Genomic DNA, 22,150 nt, shown 5'->3' with positions numbered 1-22,150 from the left:
TATCTAGCCTTTAAACTACAGACCCAGTACACCCCATCTTACATGGAGTATTGTAAAGGGTTAATTCCTATCCCTTTTTGTCTGTTTCTCTTGGAGCACTGTTTCGCTGCCTTTACATAAAAATTTGGCTGGTGGCAGTGGTAACTACCCTAACATTTCTACCGCGGTTATATTATATAACCATGGTATTGTTTTAGGCTATTATATTAGCCTCGAACATAAACCTGCTTGACCAAATACATTTTATTTTGGCTCTGGCTGGGTTTAGTCACCATTTCCTTTTTGTTAGTCCATCTCGTGTTCTTCTCTGCGCGCCAAACCGGGGATGATTCCTTTGTTCGCTGCCTTTTCGCCGGCTTCTGCACAGAAAACCCTCCTTAAGGCTCCTGAAAGTCTGGGTAGGCAGGATTTGCGGGTGGGGTCTTTGGACCCCTGCCATGGGTTCCCTTGGTAACACAAGTCGCACTCTTTTCTGATGGACTAAGGGGACTGGCCTGCGAAGGCCAGTCCCCTTAGACAGCCAGCCACCGTGCTGTGTGATTGACAGCCAGGCTGTATGAATGGGGGAAAACTGCATAAAAATCAGGTCTCTGGGACTGGAAAGGTAGAAGAGTCACCAATGGAACGCCTGAACCAACGAGGAGCTGACTGTAGAGGACCCCTTCAACGACTGAACCGCCTGGTGAAGCCTGCTGCAGGTCCGAATCGTCAGAATCCGCCGACCGAGAAGATCCTCCAGGAAACTTCTTCCCTTGAGCTGGTGGGACCAACCAGTTCGCCCAAACTGCAAGCCAGTACCCCTCCTCTGGTCGAATTCGCTGTAAAGAACTACAGTGGGCTGGATGGCCAGGAAGGTCGGACCCTGCTTGGGTTTTAAGGAGCGCACCTTTTATTTGTTGCTTTGCTCTGCTGCTGGTTTCTTCCCTGGGTAGTGCAGGACCCTCCAGGCTTCCTAGTTTGTGTCAGTCCGATAGTCGCTTCAAGAACCGTGAGCCTGCAGGAACTACCAGGAACGTCCGCCTCAGCTACAGTCTCCTCTCTATTTTAAGCTACTGTGCAAACCCGGTTGCTCATTTCGTTCAGCCGCGGGGAAAGTGTGTGAAATCTTTGTTCAATCCGAGGGCTTGACCTTCTGTTCTTTTTAAACTACCTTTTCTACCAACAAACTTCGTCTGAAATCTGTGGCACAAACTTTACCGCAAACTACCCTGAACCGTGTGTACTTGAGCAAAAGACTTTTGTCCTATTGACTTTGACCCTAAGCCTTTTCTACCTGATTCTATGACTGTAGTTCCTCTTGTTCTATTGCCCTGAGTACTTACCTGTTAGTGTGGTCTAATTTCTATTAACTTTGTCTTTCCCTCCCTTTTAAATTGCTGGAGTGCCATTTTGCTCCCACTTAATTTTGTGAGCTTAACTTGTCTGGGATTTAAGGGAAGTGGTGTGGTGTATTGAGTGTGTGATTTTTAAACTGCTTATAATAGTGTAATGTTGTACAACTGAAGAGTGAAATAAATGCATATTCATTTACTTGAAAATCTTGAGTCAGTGTTTGCCTGAATCATGGAAATTGCTGTCCTTTGTGTAACTATTTGATACTGCTCACCTACTCTTGAGATATCTGGCTGCTCCGATACTACTACCACTTTAACGGTGTAGTACAGGCTTGTACCAAAGGTGAATTTGTACTGTCACTTGTAGTCTTAATTCTGTGTGGTGTTCCCAAAGGGTACTGCATATAGTTCTGCCTAACAGAGAGTTGTCCTTTTTGGGGCTCTCCTGACACTTTGAAGAAGGGTTCGGATAGTAGGGATTACTCAGAAGGCATCTCCTAGCCCTCCTCGTTTGTTCAGTTCCAGTGGTCAGCTTGTCTTCAGCCTTGGAATCCATGCCTCTTATGCAGGAACCCAGCCAATTGACACCCATGCACCATTCAAACTTTGGGTGGACAGCACAGCCTCCCAGTTGGAACTGGTACCAGGCATGCACAGCAGAAGACCAAGAACAGTTGAGTTTAGGAGTCCTCCCCTGTTTGCTGCATTCAGACACAATGGCGCCTTGGCGGGCTTCACAAAGGGATCACGCTGAAGACAAAAGGGAAACTAGGACCTCCCCCACCCTGCGTGGCAGAAGGACCAAAAAAGGACAAGCCATCTTGAATTGGCGAAAAAAGAACACTCCCCATTTTGGGTCAATGGTGACCCTTCCATGCACTACTGCGCCTGTGAATACAGCCTTGGAGTAAAACACTGCGCAAAAGTAGCTAGGATAAAACCACTGCCACCAGCCATTCAGATTAACTTGTCACTGTAACCAAAAAGTTACTGGAGCAGTGAGAAAGGGAATACAGTGTAGCCCCTCAGCACTCTGCATAAGGTGGGGTGTGCTGATCTTGAAATAGAAATATAGGAAGGATACAAAATATCCCCCTGCCCCTGGGGACATGTGTTCTCACAAGGAAAATAACATAAAATAAAAAGGAAAGCCCAAAGGGCTCCAGCAACCTTCCAACAGAGTGCTCTGTGCTGCAAAAGTCACAGATGCCACAAAACATGGAGGAAAGCATTGCTCCAAGAAAAAGGTATAAAAAGAAATGTCAAGGGATCCCAAAAATGGGGTAGAAGAATGAGTGATGGTGGAAAAAGGTTCCCACTCAATCAAAACTGACTAAAAAAATAGGTAGTTAAGCAGAAAGTGCCAGGGGATTCACGTGTGAAGGGATTTCGCATAAATAACAAAAATCTACCTAACAAGCACATCAACACTAACCAAGACACAACTAAGCTCTCATCTTTATCCCTGTCGCACACTCCCACATCAGCTGCTAACTAGACATAAAGCGCAGTAGTGGATTCGATCTTGGGCTCTTACCTAGGGATAACCAATTTCCAAGGATTTTGTGCCAAACCCAAAGAAAGCAGGTTGGTACTCAGAAGCCAGGTTCTACCGACCTTAACCCATCAACACCAGTTTTCGCATCTGCCTTTCCCACTGCTTGGGCTAGCAGTGCATAATTGCCTTTTTATATAGACGGTCTAAGCAGAGTGTTAATCCAGGATACAAATGGGAACGAAACACAAAAATTCTCAGACAGACATTGGGTATTCAAAACATCCCGAAGAAGATTTATATAAAAAGCGCAAAATGTCCTGTTTTAGTGTCCATGTGCTCTGTCTTGAGCCGGAGCACCTGAAGACCCTGAAACTCCTTAAAACCTTCCTCCTTCGAAGGGGATTGTGTCCTCCGACGTATTCCTTATCTTAGATATCGCCTTCCAGCTCTGCTGGCCTCGGAAATGTTTTCTCTAGAGGGCGCTGCGCGTCGACGTCCTCCGAGTCGATGTCCCTCGACAGCCGCCGTATCGACGTCATCCTGCCTATAAAGGCCGCGCGCATCGTCCGTTGTTCAGTTCCGTTTTTCCGCGCTTACTCAGTGCCTCGGAATACCGTTGCTCAGTTTTGTCAGGTTAATCCTATTTACCTCGAGTTATTCGATCCGTACTCGATGGCTTCTTCGTCGGAACCGACAACTCCTCGGTCCGGCTTCAAAAAAATGCCGAGATTGTGGGAAAAAGATGTCGCTGACTGACCCTCACAGAGTTTGTCTGTGGTGTTTGGGAGCTGAATACCATTCGAGGACTGTATGTCCATGACAGCTAAGGCCCTGAAGGAGCGTAGGGGGAAGCTGGAGAAAGGTAAGACATTTAAAGCTTCTTCTTCCTCGACGAAGTGGAGACATTCGTCTCCTCGTCACCATTCGCGCTCCAGGTCTCGGAGTGGGTCCCATCACTCCTCGAGATCGAAGCACTCGCAGAGGAGACGTCGAAGATTCCCTTCTCGGTCTTCCTCTTCCTCTGCTTCTCCAAAGAGAATCCCTTGCCCCACAAAGCATAGTTCCCGGGCTGAATGGGAGGAATTCCACAAAAATATGATGTGCGTCTTCGAGAAAGCGGCCTCAACCCCCTCGAAGACTGCCGAGAGCGATGCTCTGGTCGAAAGACCCGAATGTCAAAAACGCTGCGAGTCGCAGTACCCGGCGAAGGAAACTTCTCGAGTGCGTCTCGAACCCTTGAGTAAGACTATGACCTCAAAACCTTCTTCGAAGGTTCCGTCGATGCCGAGGTCGGTGTCTTCGACGCCGTTGTCGAAGGGACCTTCGACACACGGGTCTGTCGACTCGAGCCATCTTAGACACCGGCGTCGACACCAAGAAAAGTCACGGTTACGACACACCCAGTGGCTATCCCCAGGTCCTCAATGACGATGGCGTCGAGATTGTCGACTTCCTCGAGCAGAATCCCAATTCTGTCGAGGTCATCGAGGCCTCCGCCTTTGTTTTCGACGCCACGCCCGAAGCCTTCGTCGACGACATTGATGTTTTCGAGGTCGATTATGACAAGTTTGGCACCCTCTGCCTTGGAGATGGGGTTTACACCCTTTATGAGTTCAGAACAATTGAGAACTATGTCCTCAATTATGGAAGAGGGTGAATTGTCTGAACAGGAAGACACATTTGAGTTGCAGGGACCTGCAACCCCAGTTAGAGAGGAGTTATCCTCTGAAGAACGCAGGTTAAAGGATCTTCATGATTCCTTACATGAGGCAAGTGGGTTAGACACTTCCCCTGAGGTGGAGTTTGCTAGGCCAGACCCGGGGTAGCATGCTGAAACCCCCTATAGAGCCTTAATGGCCAGGATCACAGAGTTTATGGGGTGGTCTGCACCTTCAGTCTTTCCAACAAGATGACCTCACGGATATTATTGACAAAGGCCCACGGGAGGATCCTGTAGTGCCCTTTCATAAAGCTCTTCAGAGGAAGATTATGACGAACTGGGAAACCCCAGATGTCGTCCCGGCAGTAAAAAAAAAAAACTTGTCTACTAAATACAGGCTATCTTCTGTAGACCCGGAATTTTTGTCAAAACACCCATCCCCAGAAAGTCTGGTGGTACAGGCAGCATCTTCTACTGATGTCAAGACTGCTTACCCTACCATCCCACAGGACAGGGACGATAAAAAATATGATGCTATGGCAAAGAAAATTTTTTCGGCATGTAGCATGGCGTTAAAATCTGTTAAAGCTACTTGCACCCTTGCTAGATTCAGCCATACACTTTGGGAGTGTGCTTCTACAGTGGCTGACTGCATCCCGGAGAGAGAAGAAAGGGAGGCGTTCCTGAATTTCTCCAGCATGGGGTCTGGAATGGATTCACATGCTCATGAATATTCCCCGTCGTCAGGCTGGGAATCCTCGGTAAAGAAAAAACCAGTATCAGTTTCGTTTCTGATCTGTCTTTCGTAGTAATAACCAATCACTGGTCTCTGCGTCATACTGACCACAGCCAATGACTGCCCTCTACCTAAGCACCGCCTCTGGCAGCCATCTTCAGATTTTTACCGCACGTTCATGTGTTGGGATCCTCGTGCTATTGCTCTCGAGCGTTAGTGCTATTTTTTTCACGTTTTTTCTCAAAAACTTCGTTTTTTCGGTCAAAAGAGCCTCAAGCTCCACCGACTCTCCATCCGATCAACGGGGATCCGTGTCGGATTCGTCTGCGCCCCTCAAGGGTGAAGATTTCGTCGAGCTACGCTTTTGGAGGACTCCAGAAGTTTCTCAGGCCCGGTCATGGCCCAGGAGAAGGGAAGCTCGACGCCCGGAAAGCTGTTCAGGGTCTGCCCTGGATGCCAGCTGCAGAACGTCTTCAAGGAGGACGAACACTCTTTTTGTCTTTACTGCCTACATGAGGACAAGACGCACATGGAGAAGGACTGTGCGTTTTGCGGCAACATGTCGGAGCGGACCATGAAGGACTGCCATCAAAGTCTCGCCAACTGGCTGGAAGGGAAGAGCCCGTCAGGCGAGAAGAAGAGGAAGAAATCCGAGCGGTCTTTTAAGACCTTTGAGGACGCCCCGGCGACGGGGGTCCAACATAAGGCCAAGCACCGCGAGTCCGCTGGCACCGGGAGCGCCGAACGGTCGGGCTCTACGGGCGCCAGGCTGGGCGCACCCTCCCCGGCACCATCAACCACGAGCCAACGCTCTGGGTCGGGTAAGAGGAAGGCCGAGCACCCGGCGAGGCTCCTGGAGAGGCCCCGGTCGAGCTCGAAGGCGGAGGGGGAGCGAGGCAGTGTCCCCACCTCAAGGATAAGGCGGTGAGCGCACCTAAGGTGGTGAAGGCCTTAATCCATCCGGCCAAGCCCTCTATCGAAACTGTCGCGGCGGCCCTGGCTCAGCCTGTGGAGGCTACACCAGTGGTGGCGACCTCGGGGCTCAGAGTCTCCCTGCCACCTCGGAGGGAGTCCTCTTTTGTGCCCATCAATAGGACCCCCGTGAAATCCCCCGTGGGGAAGAAAAAGGGGGGGCAGGGCGTCGTAGATTCGGCCTCAACCTCGGAGGAGGAGCTGGTCGAGGTTTTAAGCCACGGCCTCGGCGTGGAAGAAGACCGGCCCGTCGGGATGGATCCCGACGCAGGTGACGATGACATCGTCGAGGGTACCGACGGGGCCCCTGATCGACCGTCGGATTCCCCTCTGCCAGCGCCGCGAGACAACTCGGCGGCCATTTTGTTGGCTATACAGTCCTTATGCTCAGAGATAAGGACGAGACTACCGTTGCCGACGGAACCTCTCCCGTCGGGGGACCCAGAACCGGGACCTTCTAGGGCTCCCCCTACCAAGAAAAGAAGGATCCACCCTCCGCCTCCTTTTCAGCCGTCGCGCCCCTTCCAGCCCTCCTCCCCGTCCACCCGAGGGGATGATACGGGGACTGACACGGCAGCGACGGGTACGGACGACGAGGTATACGACGAGGATGTACCGTCGTCGCCTCCCACCAGGGCTTCTCCGCCCAACGAGATTGGATCATTCCACTCCATGATCACCAGGGCATCCGAGCTTTTCCAACTCTGCCCTGAGGAGAAGAAGAAGGAAGGTTTCCTTTATCAGCGGCACGAGGCCAAGAGGAAGACGGTCCTCGCTGTGCCTCTATTGGACAACATTTGGGATGAGGGCCTCACCCTCCTCAAGAACCCTTCCACGACGCCAGCTAGAAGAGACCGGTACGAGAAAAAGTACCGGGTCCCGGACACGGCCCCCCTGTGCCTCCGGGCGCAGCCTACCCCTGACTCTGTCGTCTCTGCGGCGGCCAGGAAAAAAGCGGGGGGGGGGGGGGTGCGGCCTCCACATCGACTTCCCCACCGGACGGCGAGGGAAAGAAATTGGACGCTATGGGACGCAGAGTCATCTCGTCTGCAGTGACGACGATTAAAGCTGCCAACGCCTTGGCTATCGTGGCCCGATACGACAGGGAGCTCTGGTACAAACTGGCTCCCCTTCTGGACTTCTTGCCGGACGACAAGAGGGCAGAGGCCCTGGAGATCCTGCAGGAAGGTGAGGTGGCTTCGGACCACGCCATTACCGTTGCGACGGACATCGCCGACACTGGGTTCCGCCAGTTGGGCAACGGCGTTTGCCTTAGGCGGCGTGGATGGCTCAAGGCTACGGACTTCCGTCAAGACGTTCAGACCAGAGTCCTGGACATGCCCTTCGATGGGAACAACCTGGACGATTCCCTTCAGGCCATTAAAGCGGACACCGAGATGGCCCGGGCCCTTGGAGTTCTGCAACAACGACGGACGCCCTTTCGGAGCAGCGGAGGCAAGGGCGCCTCCAAAGGTTCCGGCAGTGGTTTCTCCTCCTACCGTCAAGCGGCCCGCTCGTCGTCTCAGGAGGCCTACAGAGGACGAGGCAAGTCTGGCGGACCCCGCCGTCGTCGCCAATGAGGTCAAGGCGGCAAAGCCTCGTCGAAGCAGGATTGAACCGGCCGTGGGGTCGGGCCCCCACCGAAGCACCCCGGTGGAAGGCCGGCTGGCGAGCTTCGTCAGCGTGTGGGAGTCCGTCTCCACCGACCGTTGGGTGCTGGACGCCTTGGCCCGGGGCCACGCGCTCGAGTTTCAAAGGAAGTGTCCGCGCGTCCCCCCCATGGCCAGGAAAGAACTTCACGTCCCTCAACTTCTCCTGGAGGTAAAGGCGATGCTCAGGAAGGGCGCCATCGAACTCGTCCCAAAGAGGCTTCGGGGCTCCGGAGTTTACTCGAGATACTTCCTCGTGAAGAAGACGACGGGGGGATGGCGCCCCATCCTGGACCTGCGACGTCTAAACAAGTTCATCAAGGCGCAAAAGTTCCGGATGGTCACCCTCCAGCACGTCCTGGGTCAGCTGGAGGAAGGAGACTTCCTGTCGTCGTTGGATTTGGAGGATGCCTACTTCCATATTCCCATCCTAAAGGGGCACCGAAAATTCCTCAGGTTTGTGGTCCAAGGGCGTCATTACCAGTTCAAAGCCCTCCCCTTCGGACTACGGTCGGCACCCAGGGTGTTCACCAAGTGCCTCGCACCGGTGGCGGCGCAGCTGCGCCGCGAAGGGATCCAAGTCTACCCCTACCTGGACGACTGGCTCATCCGAGCCAAGACAAGGGAGCTCGCCGTGGTTCACACGGCAAGGACCGTCCAACTTCTCACGGACTTGGGATTCTCTGTGAACTGCGCCAAATCCCACCTGTACCTGCGCAAGACGCTCTGTTTCTGGGAGCGAGGCTCAACACAGTGTCCCTTCTGGCCTCCCTGTCGGAGGAGAGGACCAGGACCATCCTGGGCAAGGTGCAGCGGATGTTGGTGGCCGACGCGGCCAAGGTGAGGTCCATCAAGTCCCTCCTCGGAATGATGTCTTCCTGCATCTACCTCATTCCCATGTGCAGGCTCCGGATGCGCCTGTTGCAGGAGTTCCTGGACGCGCGCTGGATCCAAACGACGGGCAGCTTCGAGGAAAGGATCACACTCGACGAGAGTTTCCGACGAGCGATCCGGTGGTGGGGCACCCGCGCGCATCTGACGGCGGGCATGGACTTCCAGACCCCAGCCCACCAGGAGACTGTGACCACGGATGCCTCCCTGGAAGGGTGGGGAGCGCACACCGAAAATCTGCACGCAAGAGGCCTTTGGCTCCCGACGGAGAAATCCCTACATATCAACGTCCTGGAGCTCCGTGCAGTGTTTTGGGCCCTCAGGTCCTTCCTTCCGTCCCTCAAGGGCAAGGTGGTGAGGATCTTCACCGACGACACCACCACCATGTTTTACATCAGGAAACAGGGCGGAACCAGGTCCCCAGCACTGTCCAAGGAGGCGCAGGACCTGTGGCATTGGGCAGTCGCCCAAGGGATGTTTCTGGTGCCGTTTCATCTGGCAGGGATAAAAAACACCATCGCCGACTCACTCAGCAGGGAGCTGCGCTCGTGCCACGAGTGGGAACTACGGCAGGATCTAGTGGATCGCCTCTTCCGACGGTGGGGCACACCCCAGATCGACCTGTTCGCGATGGCGACGAACTCCAAGTGCCGGAGGTTCGCCAGCAGGTTTCCCCAGGCGAGGAGCATGGGCAATGCTTTCTCGTTCCCCTGGGAGGGCCTGTTCCTCTACGCGTTCCCTCCTTTGCCACTGCTAATCCGGCTCGTCAACCAGCTCAAGAGGTCACGGTGCAGGATGATCCTCGTCGCACCTGCGTGGCCGAGGCAGATATGGTTCCCGGACCTTCTGGACTTGTCAGCGTCCCCGCCAATCAAGCTGCCGGTGGACGCGGATCTGCTCTCCAGGGAAGGAGGCGCCATCCTCCACCACGACCCGAAATCGCTGAACTTGCAGGCCTGGCTCCTGCAGCGCTAGAGTTTGGAGGATACGACATACCGGCCGACTGCAGAGAGGTTCTTGCAAAGGCCAGGGCGTCCTCGACTCTTAAATGCTACGGACACAAATGGAAGAGGTTTTCTGTCTGGTGCCACGCACAGAAGATTAACCCTCTACTGATTACGGCTCCCCAGGTACTGCCGTACCTGCTGACGCTGGCCAAAGCTGGACTGGCACAAGATTCATCTTGCTGCGATCTCCCGATACACCAGAACCACGGGCCGGTCGTCCCTGTGGTCTCATCGTCTGGTGAAAGAGTTCATGAAGGGACTGTTCAGATCGTTCCCGCCGGTGAAGGCGCCGGCCCCGGCGTGGGAGCTCAACGTGGTGCTGACCAAGCTCATGGGACATCCGTTCGAGCCTCTGCACTCGGCCCCGTTGAAGTTTCTGTCGTGGAAAACAGCGTTTCTTGTGGCCATCACCTCCGCACGACGGGTGGGAGAGATCCAGGCCCTTTCCTGCAAGGCCCCGTACTTGCCTTTTCACGACACGAGGGTAGTGCTCAGGACGCACCCCTCCATCATGCCCAAGGTACCGTCGGACTTCCGTCTCAACGAACCCTTGGTGTTGCCTGTGTTCTTCCCGTCGCCTTCGTCGCCGGCTGAGAGGACTTTGCACTCGCTGGATGTGGCTAGAGCGCTGAAGTTCTACGTGGACCGCACGAAGTGTTTTCGGAAGACGTCACAACTCTTTGTGAACTTTGGACCTGTCAATCAGGGGAAGGCTCTCTCGAAGGCTTCCATTTCCAGATGGCTCTCCGGCTGTATCATGTACTGTCATCGGTTGGCAAACCGACCGCTGCCTGGCCGTCCGAGAGCCCATCCCACCAGAGCGATCGCAGCTACTACGGCGTTCCTTTCTGGTGTGCCCCTGCTGGACATATGCAGGGCTGCTACGTGGAGGTCGACGCACACCTTCACGAAGTTCTACTGCGTCGATCGGGATTCCAGGGAGGAGTCCAGGGTCGGCCAAGCAGTGCTGCGCAACCTGTTCGCCTGAGGTGAGCCTGGTGAGGAGGTAAGATGCTTAATGTTGAGTTTGATGTAATGCTTAATGTTGAGCCTTTGCCACCTCCCATGGTTGTGCATGTGTGTACTGCTATGTATTCTTTATTCATGAGCATGTGAATCCATGCCAGACCCCATGCTGGAGAAGGAACAAGTTACTTACCTGTAACTGTTGTTCTCCAGCGTGGGTCTGGCATGGATTCACATGCGAACCCTCCCGCCTACCCCTCTGCGGCTCTTCACTTGGTCATACTGCCACTTCACGTGCTTCCAAATCTGAAGATGGCTGCCAGAGGCGGTGCTTAGGTAGAGGGCAGTCATTGGCTGTGGTCAGTAGGACGCAGAGACCAGTGATTGGTTATTACTACGAAAGACCGATCAGAAAAGAAACTGATACTGGTTTTTTCTTTACCGAGGATTCCCAGCCTGACGACGGGGAATATTCATGAGCATGTGAATCCATGCCAGACCCACGCTGGAGAACAGTTACAGGTAAGTAACTTGTTCCATCATACAGGACGGTAAAGACGCTATGTGCGAATCCCTCCAGACTGGGATTGATTTGGCTGACAGTATCAGCAGAGCAATGGCGGCAAGTACTACAACCAGGAGATTCGCTTGGTTGAGAAAGTCTGGTTTTGCCCCTGATGTGCAAGCCAGGCTCTTGAACATGCCATTCGATGGCTCTTCTTTGTTCGGGAAAAAGGCGGATGACAGTTTAAAGAAACTGCAAACTTCAAAAGCAGCAGCAAAATCCCTAGGAGCTGCAATCCGTCAGACTCCTTTTCGTCCCACAGGAACCTCTGCGAGGGGCAAGTCCTTTCGCTTCTACTCCGCATTCGGAAGAGGTAGAGGACGACCGGCTCAAAGGGGACAAAGAAGAACTACCCGAGGTGGACGGGGTAGATATTCAAAAGCCGCAGCAACAGCAGGTGCCTCTTTACCATCGGCATCTGCATCAGCCGCCCCAAAACCACTCTGAGGACTTCCCTCACAGGACACCTGTAGGAGGCAGGTTGACTCAACATCTGGTGGAATGGCAGGCTATCACGTCAGATGCTTGGGCATTGGAAACAGTTGCCCAAGGTTACTGCCTGCCTTTCCTACGCATACCTCAGAGTCATCCACCGGGGATCAGCTCTCAGAAAGCTCCAGATCCGCTCCTCTTGCAGGAAATTTTGGACATGCTAGAGAAAGGTGCCATATAACCGGTACCTGTAGCTGAGAGGAACAAGGGCTGGTACTCCCCTTACTTTCTCATTCCAAAGAAAGACTGAGGACTGAGACCCATCTTGGACTTGCGAGAATTGAACAAATTCCTCAGGAAAGACAAATTCAAGATGGTCACTCTTTCTCAGATCCTTCAGGCCCTTCAGTTCCAGGACTGGTTGGTATCTCTGGACCTTCAGGATGCTTATTTCCATGTGCCTATCCATCTCAAACACAGGAAATACCTGAGGTTCGCAATTGGCAACTCTCATTATCAATTTCGAGTGCTGCCATTTGGGCTGACCTCCGCCCAGAGGGTCTTCACCAAGTTAATGTTGGTAGTGGCGGCAAGTCTAAGGAGGGAAGGGATTCACGTCTACCCCTACCTGGACGATTGGTTGATCAGGGCTGTATCTTCGGAAGAAGCTCAGATCCAGCTAAATCACGTTTGCCACTCCCTTCACAGACTGGGCTTCTTCCTCAATTTAAAGAAGTCACAAATGATACCATCGCAGAGACTCAAGTTCATAGGAGCGATCCTGGACACTTCCCTGGGAAAAGCCTCGCCACCAGAGGTGAGGGCTCAAGATATTCTACAGATGGTTACCAAGTTCCAAGATGCCAAACGTCTCCCAGCCTTTGACTTTTTGAGATTGCTAGGCCTCATGGCATCCTGCATTTTCCTAGTGCCAGAGGCTCGCCTGAGAATGAGATCCCTCCAGTGGACACTGAGTACTCAGTGGTCACAATTCTCAGGGAGAATGACAGATCTTCAGGTTCCCGACAGGGTGGCTCGAGACCTTCAGTGGTGGGCCTGTCAGGAGAACATTCTGAAAGGAGAACAGTTTTGGCAACCCTAGCCAGAGATAACAGTAGTCACAGATGCCTCACTCACGGGGTGGGGAGCCCACGCCAACGACTTGACCATCAGCGGTCGTTGCTCTCCATCGGAGTCCAGACTACATATCAACCTGTTCGAGCTGAGAGCCATCAGACTTGCGCTGAAGGCGTTCCTGCCAACTGCACAAGGGAAAAATGTCCTGATAATGACTGACAACACAGTGGCCATGCATTACCTCAACAAAAGAGGAGGCGTAGGATCACTACCCCTGTGCAGAGAGGCGATGCAGCTCTTGTTTTGGGCAATCCAAGAAGGAATCTCTCTATCGGCAGCTCACCTAGCCGGAGAGAAGAACTTGACAGCGGACGCTCTGAGCAGGCAGAGTACAGTCTCCCACTAGTGGGAACTAGCTCAGGAAGTCCTTCAAGAGATCTTCGCCCTTTGGGGAACCCCTCAGGTGGATCTGTTCGCCACCAGCGTCAACAGGAAATGCGATCTGTTCTGCTCAAGGGAATTTCACCCAAGAGGAGCTCTGGGAGACGCGTTCATAGTGGACTAGGAGTTTCCGCTTCTGTACGCATTCCCACCGGTCCCTGTCATTCCTCAAATGATCAGGAGGTTGAGAAGATTCCGGAGAACCATGATCCTAATGGCCCCAGATTGGGCCAGGAGAACGTGGTACTCGGACCTTCTAGACTTGTCCATCTGCCCTCTAATTCGACTGCCACTCAGAGAGAACCTACTCTCACAGAAGCGAGGTCAGGTTCTCCATCCAGACATCAAAACCCTCAACCTTCACGCTTGGCTTCTGAAAGGCTGAGGTACAAGTATTGGGACCTCCCGGATGATGGTATGGAGGTGTTGCTTTCGGCAAGGAGGCCAGCAACAAAGTCTTTATACCGCTGCCGTTGGAACAGATTTTGTAGCTGGTGTAGAGAACAGAATATCGACCACTTTTCATGTGGTACACCAATGGTTTTGTCCTTCCTACTATATTTGGCGAATTCAGGCCTTCAAGTTGGCACCATTAAGGGCTATCTCGCAGCGCTATCCATCTTTAACCGCACTGCGGAAGAACCATCCTATTTCAAGTTACCCTTGGTAATACAGTTTCTAAAGGGGTTAACCAATGTTTATCCCCCAAGACCATTCCAAGTTCCCCTATGGGATTTAAACTTAGTCTTAACTTTCCTGATGGGCACACCTTTCAAACCACTCCATTCTTGTTCGTTAAGATTCCTTACCCTTAACTGTTTTATTAATACCACTTACATCTGCTAGAAGGGTGAGCGTATTACAAGCTCTTTCTTGTAAACCCCCCTCATACAATCTTTCACAGACAAAGTTGTCCTGCAGGTGAAGCCTAATTTCCTCCCAAAGGTGGTTTCTGAATTCCATATCACTCAGAAGATTACCCTACCAGCTTTCTATCCTCCTCCTCATCCGGGGAAAGAGGAAGAGAGGTTACACAGGCTGGACCCTAGAAGGGCTTTAAGTTTTTACATCAGTAGACTAGCCAGGATAAGACAGGCAGACCAGCTGTTTGTAGGTTACACAGGTCACAAGCTGGGGTTACCAATAACTAAGCAGACCATTTCCAGATGGATCATTCTAGCCATTTTGGAATGTTATAAACTGGCAGGGAAAGAGCCCCCTAAAAACCTTAGGGCTCATTCGACCAGAGGTATTGCAGCTTCATCTGCCCTCAAAAGAGGTGTGCCGGTTAAAGACATCTGTGCGGCCGCTACATGGTCGTCTGTCCATACCTTTACACGATTTTACAACTTGGATTCCTCCTCCAGTCAAGAGACTAGGTTTGGAAGGGCTGTACTGCACTCTATTCATCAATAGAAGACAGCGTGAAGTCAATACTCCCTCCTCCAATAATAGAATATTGCTATGGGAGCCTATCTAAGATAAGGAATACGTCGGAAGACACAATCCCTTCGAAGAACAAGTTACTTCTTACCTTGTAACGTTCTTTCGACGGGATGTTCCTCCGACGTATTCCTTATCGACCCTCCCATCCATCCCCGCAGTTCTACTTCCCTTGTTGTTGCAGCTTACGCTCCTTCAGGGTGATTAGTCTAGTCCAGACAGTAATACTGTGGGCTACAAAACGGAACTGAGCAACGGACGCTGCGCGCGGCCTTTATAGGCAGGATGACGTCGATACGGCGGCTGTCGAGGGACATCGACTCGGAGGACGTCGACGCGCAGCGCCCTCAAGAGAAAAATGTTCCGAGGCCAGCAGAGCTGGAAGGAGATATCTAAGATGAGGAATACGTTGGAGGAACATCCCGTCGAAAGAACGTTACAAGGTAAGAAGTAACTTGTTCTTCTCGTCCCTCCCCTGCTAACCTCCTCTGTTCTCTTTTCCCCAACCTCCTTTCTCCTTCTCCTTCCTAATTGTTATTTTTCTGCTGACTGGTTGCCTGGTTCACCTCCAGAGCCTTACAGGTCTAAGGCCCCCTGCTAGTCTTCGCACTAGCCTCCGTGCCACTGCACTATGTTCAGCATCACTGCACTTTCTGCTTACACTCTATTAGCGAGGCAACCACTCTGCGCTTATCCCAGGGGCTTGTAGGACTGGACTAGTTGGTCACCCCCCCTGCCCCCCAACCTTCTCTTTCCCGCACCTCCGTCTGTATGCATGCATTGCCTAAAAGTACGAGAACTAGTAAGTTTCTGTCCTGGCCCCCTCCTCTTTTTCCCTTGTGCCCTTCCCGCCTTGACGCGCTTTGAATCACTCCACCTGTGTAGAAGCACTATATAAAGAAACAATTAGTTTGCAACCGGGATCCCTATGCAAGGCAATATGGCTGAATTGGTCACTTCTCTCCTCCTCCCGAACAGTTGCTCTCCCCCATCCCCCCACTTCCTCTTTCACAAAATAATTCACATTCTGCTACAGGAGAGTATGGCACGTATACTCATTTCTTCAATGTGTGCATGGTAAGCGTGATATCCTCACCTCCTACACATGTCTTTTCAGCCACTGATCAAGTTGTGTCCTGTACCCAATCTTCTGACCCAAGAAAATCCACACAACACAACGAAATCCACAAACTATGAACATGTCAACTTTGCTCCTGAGGTCATTGAGGTTAGTTACTAACACCTCTGTGATTTATAGAAAGAAATACTATGCTATGCAACCAAACATAGGACACTGCAACAAGTGATAATTATAATATGGTGTATAAGTAAGCAAATCGATCAAATTGAATGTTCCCTGGCAGGGCTTTCATGTAAGGAGTATAGTGCATTTTTCCAGCATGGGGTCTGGCATGGATTCACATTCTCATGAATATTCCCCATCAGCAGGTTGGGAATCCTCGGTAAAAAAAAAAGAAAAGCAGTCTCGCTTTAGCCTGAACTGCTGGTCTCCTCTATAACAATAACCAATCCCTGTCCTCTGGCTCCTACTGCCCCATCCAATGCAAGTCTCCCTAAGCGCCATCTTTGTTTTTTTTTTACTGCATGTTTCAGTGTTGGGCGTACTCGTATTGCTCTTCATGTATTTTGCTATTTTTTTTCGAACATTTGTTACTTTCTGACTTTTTCCCCATTGTCGATCCACTATCGGCCGCGCGGATCTGTTGTCAGCGAAGATCGGATTTCATTCCCATATTTTCACTTTAAAGCTTCATAAGGCCCAGGCTTGTGCCTACTTTGCACTTTGATTTCCGAGGATAATAGTAGTCTCTTCCTACTCTGTGCCAAATGTGGAGTGTGGAATGTCCATGTTGAGGACTGGCACCTCAATTGCCTATATTGCCTGAATCCAGACCACAATGAAGATGGATAATGTAGAGGCTGCCAGCTGCCCCGGTGCAGGGCACAGTCAGTGATCCCCCCCCCCCCGTCCCCCCCTCACCCAGACCACCGACTAGAAGTCTGCCCGGGTCTAGTTCACCAAGGCCAAAGCACCTACCTAGCCCTGCTGGACTGAAGCAAAAAGGCTAGCCCTTCAGGGCTGAGATGCCAACTGGCACCTCTGCAGCTGGCACAGTCCCGGGCGGGGAGGGGGCATCTTCGCCTCGATGGCATCCACGTCTACCCTTATCTGGAAGACTGGCTCGTTGCTTTTGGGCATGATGTCCTCCTGCATCCGCCCATCCCCTTTTGCTGGCTGCATATGAGGCATCTTCAGGAGTTTCTGGATGCATGGTGGCTGCATGCCACGGGCTCTTCGACAGATGCGATTGCCCTCATTCAGGAGTTCCGGCAATGATGGGGGGGAGTGCTCCCGCATCTCACGCACATAGCTCCCTTTCCGATCCCACTGTACCAGGAAACGGTCACCACGTATGACTCCTTGGAGGTTTGGGGGGGGCCCACACGGGACAGTTGCATGCCAGAGGCCTCTGGCTCACAGAGGAAAAAGACCTTCACATCAATGTCCTGGAACTCTGGTGGTCTTCTGGCCCCTCAAATTATTCCTGCCACCACCAGGGAAGGTGGTGAAAATCTACAGACAACACCACCACTATGTTCTATATCCAGAAGCATGGAGGGACTTGCTCCCTGGAAGCAGTCCTTGTGGCTCTGGGCCATTCTTCAGGACATGCTCCTCGTCCCATTTCACCTGGCCGGCACAAAGAATACCATTGCAGACTTGCTCAGCAGGGAGCTGCATTCCTTCCACGAGTGGGAGCTTCATCAGGATAAAGTATTTATTCTCTTCTGCAAGTGGGGTCAACCCCAGATCGACCTCTTTGCGACAGTGGCCAACTCAAGTGCTTGAGGTTCCCCAGCAGGTTTCCTCAGCAGGGAATCCTGGGAGATGCCTTTGTGTTCCCATGGGAGGAACTTTTCCGGCATACCTTCCCTCCGATTCCGCTCGTGCTAGATGTGATCAACACTCAGACATTGCCATTGCAGGATGAGACTCCTAATTCGGGTATGGCCTTTGCAGATCTGATACTTGGACCTGCTCTGTCTGTCGGTGGCCCCATCCATCTTGCTGCTTCCACGTCTCAACCTTCTCTCCAGAGAAGATTTGAATACTGCACCACGATCCAGCACCGTTGCGCATCTCATCCTGCTCCTGCAGCTCTAGAGTTTTGGCATTATTCACTGCCTCTGCAGTGCAAGAAGATCTTGGCCAAGGCTAGAGCTTCTGCTGTTGTCCTGCTGCAGCCACAAATGGAAACGCTTTACAGTGTGGTTTAGGACTTGAATGATCACACTGCCGCGAATCACAGCTCTGCAGCTCCTTCTGTATCTGCTTTTCCTGGCCCAGGCTGACCTGGCTCATGCTGTTATCAAGGTGCATCTGGCTGCCATATCCTGTGTCACACCAGGGCGCCTGGTAAGTCCTCCCTGTGGCCGCACAGGTTTGTCAGTTTTTTTCCCCCCCTCGATTCTTTTTATTCGTTTTCAACAGGTAAAAAACAAACGGTGAACACAACCCCATCCCTTTTCCCAGCTATGGGAATTCTCCCCACTCCCACCCCCGGGCTGATATAAACATCTGTTTGGAAATGGTCGCAGCCTTGTACCCCAGCTAATACAGATCCAGTAGTTTTGGGCATTGCCGACACCATTGGACTCGGTTGTCCACCCTTAGGAATGCCAACACGTCACCCCCAGTCTCTGGTAAATTGAGTTAAGTTATTATTCTTTGCGTATGTAGCGCATTCCAGAGCCACTCTTGGATAGTGGTGCTGGCCGCACCCTTCCTGCGCTGGGCAATGAGGAGCATTACCACTATTGTGAGCATTGGTCATGCTTTCCTTTGCCCTCTGAGCTCTCCTTCCATGGCTTCTCCACCCATCCTCAGTAGTATCTCCTCTGGAGACTCCCTTGCCCCCTTTCCCCAAAGCCCTGGGATTCTCCCTCCAAAAGGTTTTGATTTCCAGGCACTTCCACAGATGTGAAACCACGTGCCAACCTCCCCACACCCTCTTCAGCAATCCTGCAAGGTCCCGAAGTAAATCTTGTGAAGACGGATCTGGATATAGTGCCTCCTGAATAACACTATACTAATTTTCCTGCAATTGCGATGCCTTGGCCACCATTGCCATCAGCCTCCACAGCCTCTCAATCCTATGCCCTCCCTTGTTCTCGCCCAACTTTCTGTATAGGGCCATTTTTTCCAAGGTGTGGCCTCATCTAGGATTTTATAGAGGTTCAATAGGAGGCCCTTTGACTCATGCGTTGTGAGGAATTTTTCAAAAGGGGTAAGCTGGTGGGTGGCCGCTGCCTTGAGCTCTAGGTTCTGGAGCCCGTGCTGCATCTGAAAATACTGCATCCCCTCATTCTCCCCCACTCCATAGCATTGTTTGCAATTGGTGGAGGGCCTAATGTTTGGGCCTTCAACCATACCCTGAACATATCCTGTAGAATGTGACACCCTACCAATCGGTGTGTAAATGCCCCCTGTGGTGTTCCTGGTGGGAAATCCGGGTTATTATGAATGTGGACGGGAACGTCCCGTACTTCCACAGCCTGCCTATCCCATTATGACACTCATCCACACGTGCTGCGTCCTGTGCTGGCGCAGGAGCCACAGTACCTCCCTCAAGTCATGTCTCGCCACCGCCCGGTCCATAGCCACCCACTGCTGCTTCTTGAGTCCCAAAAACCATTGCCGTATGATTCTCAGTTTTGATGCCTCATAGTATAGTTGGAAATTAGGGAGCGCCATCAATCCCTCCCTCCTTTGGAATGTCAACAGGGAATGTCTTACCCGTTACCTCTTGTTTTACCATATAAAGTGACCTGTAATTTTGCCTAACTCTCCGAAGAAACTATTTGGGACCGCTAACTGGCTGGCCTGGAATTAGTAAAGCAGCCGGCGGAGTCACCATTTGTAAAGCTGCTATTCTGCCCACTCACAAGATCCTAAGGGTCCTCCACCTTTGGAGATCTGCATCAATAAACACCAGCATGGGTGGGTAATTTGCCACATCACCAACGGGTGAGTAGAGGGGTCATCCGAATTCCCAAGTACTTGATTTCCCCCCTGCCACCTGGGGCTCAATAAGAACAGTGAAGAGGCTTTCAACTGCGCCACTTTCCTCTCTTTCACGGAAGATTCTTTAATTCTGGCTTGGTTTTATTGGTCTTGAGAACCGATATCACCCCAAAGTCAGACAGTATCTCACTACATGCTCCCAATGACTTGCCCGCCCTCGTAAATGAATCCCACATAGTCAGCGAAATCTGCTATTTTGTCTTTGGTGCTGCCGAAAGGGATACCTTGAACCTCGCCAAACTCTGAAGCAGTGGATCCTAGTAGATTGCATAGAGCAGAGAGGAAAGAGGACAATCCTGCTTGGCCCCCCTCTGTAGGTGTAAGACCTATTAATTGACCATTTGTAAAAAGCCCCCTGCCAACCCCATCATTCCAATCAGTTTGAACAGGAAGGGCTACTCCACTCGGTCAAAGGCCTTGTCGGCGTCAAGTGATGGAAGGGCTGAGGGAGTTGAGGTTTTATTTGCTTTTGTGCCACACGCCTGATATTGTCGAACATCTGCCGCCCATGTACGAATCTCACATGGTTCAGGTGAATCGAACTCTGGAGGAGTCCTTGTAGCCTGTTGGCTAGTATTTTTGTATATATTTTGGCATCCACATTTATCAGCACTATTGGCATATACGCTGTGCACCTGGTGTGATCCTCGTTGGGCTTGAGGAGGGTGATTTTCTCTGTCTCCATGGATGCCGAGATTCTACATGTAGCCTGAAAATGGTTGAATAAACAGACTCTTGTGAATGCCTTCTAGTATGCCGTTGTGAAGCCATCCGGCCTGGGTGCTTTATTTGGCGAAGGGATGCTTTAACTCTCCGTACCTCTTGCTCCGTGATGTCCTGCCCCAGCTCTTCCCCAACCTCTGCTTACACAGAGGGCATGTGGATCCTATCTAAAGTCATTCTGCAGCTGGGTTGCTGGGCTCTCGGGCATGTACAAATCTGCATAGTAGGTGGCAAAACATTCCTGGATTTCTGAATCTGTGATGGACTGTTATAGCATTGTCTTTAATAGTAGCAATGGTATTGCTACCCATTGCTACCCACTACTCCCCTCAGAAGCCGCGCCAGAAGAGTCTTATTGGCCTTCGCATAGTACCGCTGACGGACCAATGGCAATTAGCTCTCTGCACTCTTAGTTCTAAGTCTTGGGAGGATAGCTCAGGGGCAACGTGCCTTGGTAGCAAGACGACATGGAGCAACAGAGGTTCAATTCCGGGTCTGCACTTAGAAACCTCTGGTTATTAAACGCGTTATAAATAACCTATTATATAAGAAAGTTCATCTGGCTCCTTGCCTGACAATAATCCTTCATTGTCCTCCTTGAGGGGCCCCTGGCTGCTTGTTTCCTGGTCAACTCCAACTCTGTCTCCAGCTGCGACTTAAGCTTACTCATCTGCCTATCCCTCTGAGCCTTTGCGGCTATAAATTTGCCCGTGAAAGGTTTAAGTGCGCCCCAGCGAATACTCTCCCCCATGTCTATCGCCTTGTTGGTATTGAAGAAGCCTTCGATGTTTTCCTCCTGCCCCCTCCCCCTCTGGGTCCCACAGCAGCTCTCCCGGTACCCACTATCCCCAGATCCCAGGCCTACGACCGGGCAGGCACAGACCACTGCATGTTCCATTATCCTGAGCAGGTCCACCTCAATGCTCTCGACCACTCGCACAAGAGGGTCCGATACTCACAAATCTATGCAGGACTGAGTTTGTGTATGTTGGAAAAGAAAGTAAACCCCTTGTTGTCCCACCTCACCACCCACTAGATGTCCCGCAGTCCCAGCACTTGAAACCTATCCATTATTGACGCAGAGGTCACTGATGCTCATAAGAGCAGCTTCCCGATCTTCTGTCCGGTTCCCTCGACCAGGCCAGGTTAAAGTTGCCCATTAGGAGTTTGACCTTTTGCAAACCCCTCCTGTATGTTGAGTAGTTCTTCAAGAAGGCTTTCTGCCCTGAATTAGGGTCATATATGGAGGCCAGCGTGTATGTGACCTCTGTGTATTCTCCCATGAATATTATATTATGAATATTATAAATCTGCCCCCTTTATCTGCCTTCGAATCTTTTATCCCAAGATCCATCCCGCTGCGAATAGCCAATGCCACCCCACTTTATAATCAGGCTGGAAGTTGAGCCCGCTTACATTGTGCTGACTATTTCAATTATTTATTCTTTTGGGTCCCCTTAACTCCTCACCCCACAATGCAGCCCCTTCTCCCCCTACCCAGTGGCCTCCTACCTGCCCCAGATTTTCTTCCCCACCCCCCCCCCCAACCAGTTATCGTCCCCTTCACCATCCCCTCTTGCCCTGGCCCCCAACCTCCGGTGCCCCCTCTCCTTTCCCCTAATGAACCCGCCCCATCCCCCTGGTCCATC

General features: G+C 51.8%; 1 protein-coding gene across 5 annotated transcripts in view; it reads left to right on the top strand.

Annotated features, from left to right (window-relative positions):
• RC3H1 (ring finger and CCCH-type domains 1) overlaps window positions 1-22,150 on the top strand; it is a 1,368,452-nt gene that overhangs the window by 291,645 nt on the left and 1,054,657 nt on the right. The gene's annotated exons all lie outside the window — the stretch shown is intronic.

This window comes from Ambystoma mexicanum, chromosome 1q (assembly GCF_040938575.1).
Source record: "Ambystoma mexicanum isolate Mex_15411 chromosome 1q, UKY_AmexF1_1, whole genome shotgun sequence".
NCBI lineage: Eukaryota > Metazoa > Chordata > Amphibia > Caudata > Ambystomatidae > Ambystoma > Ambystoma mexicanum.
This window is presented reverse-complemented; position numbering and strand designations above follow the sequence as displayed.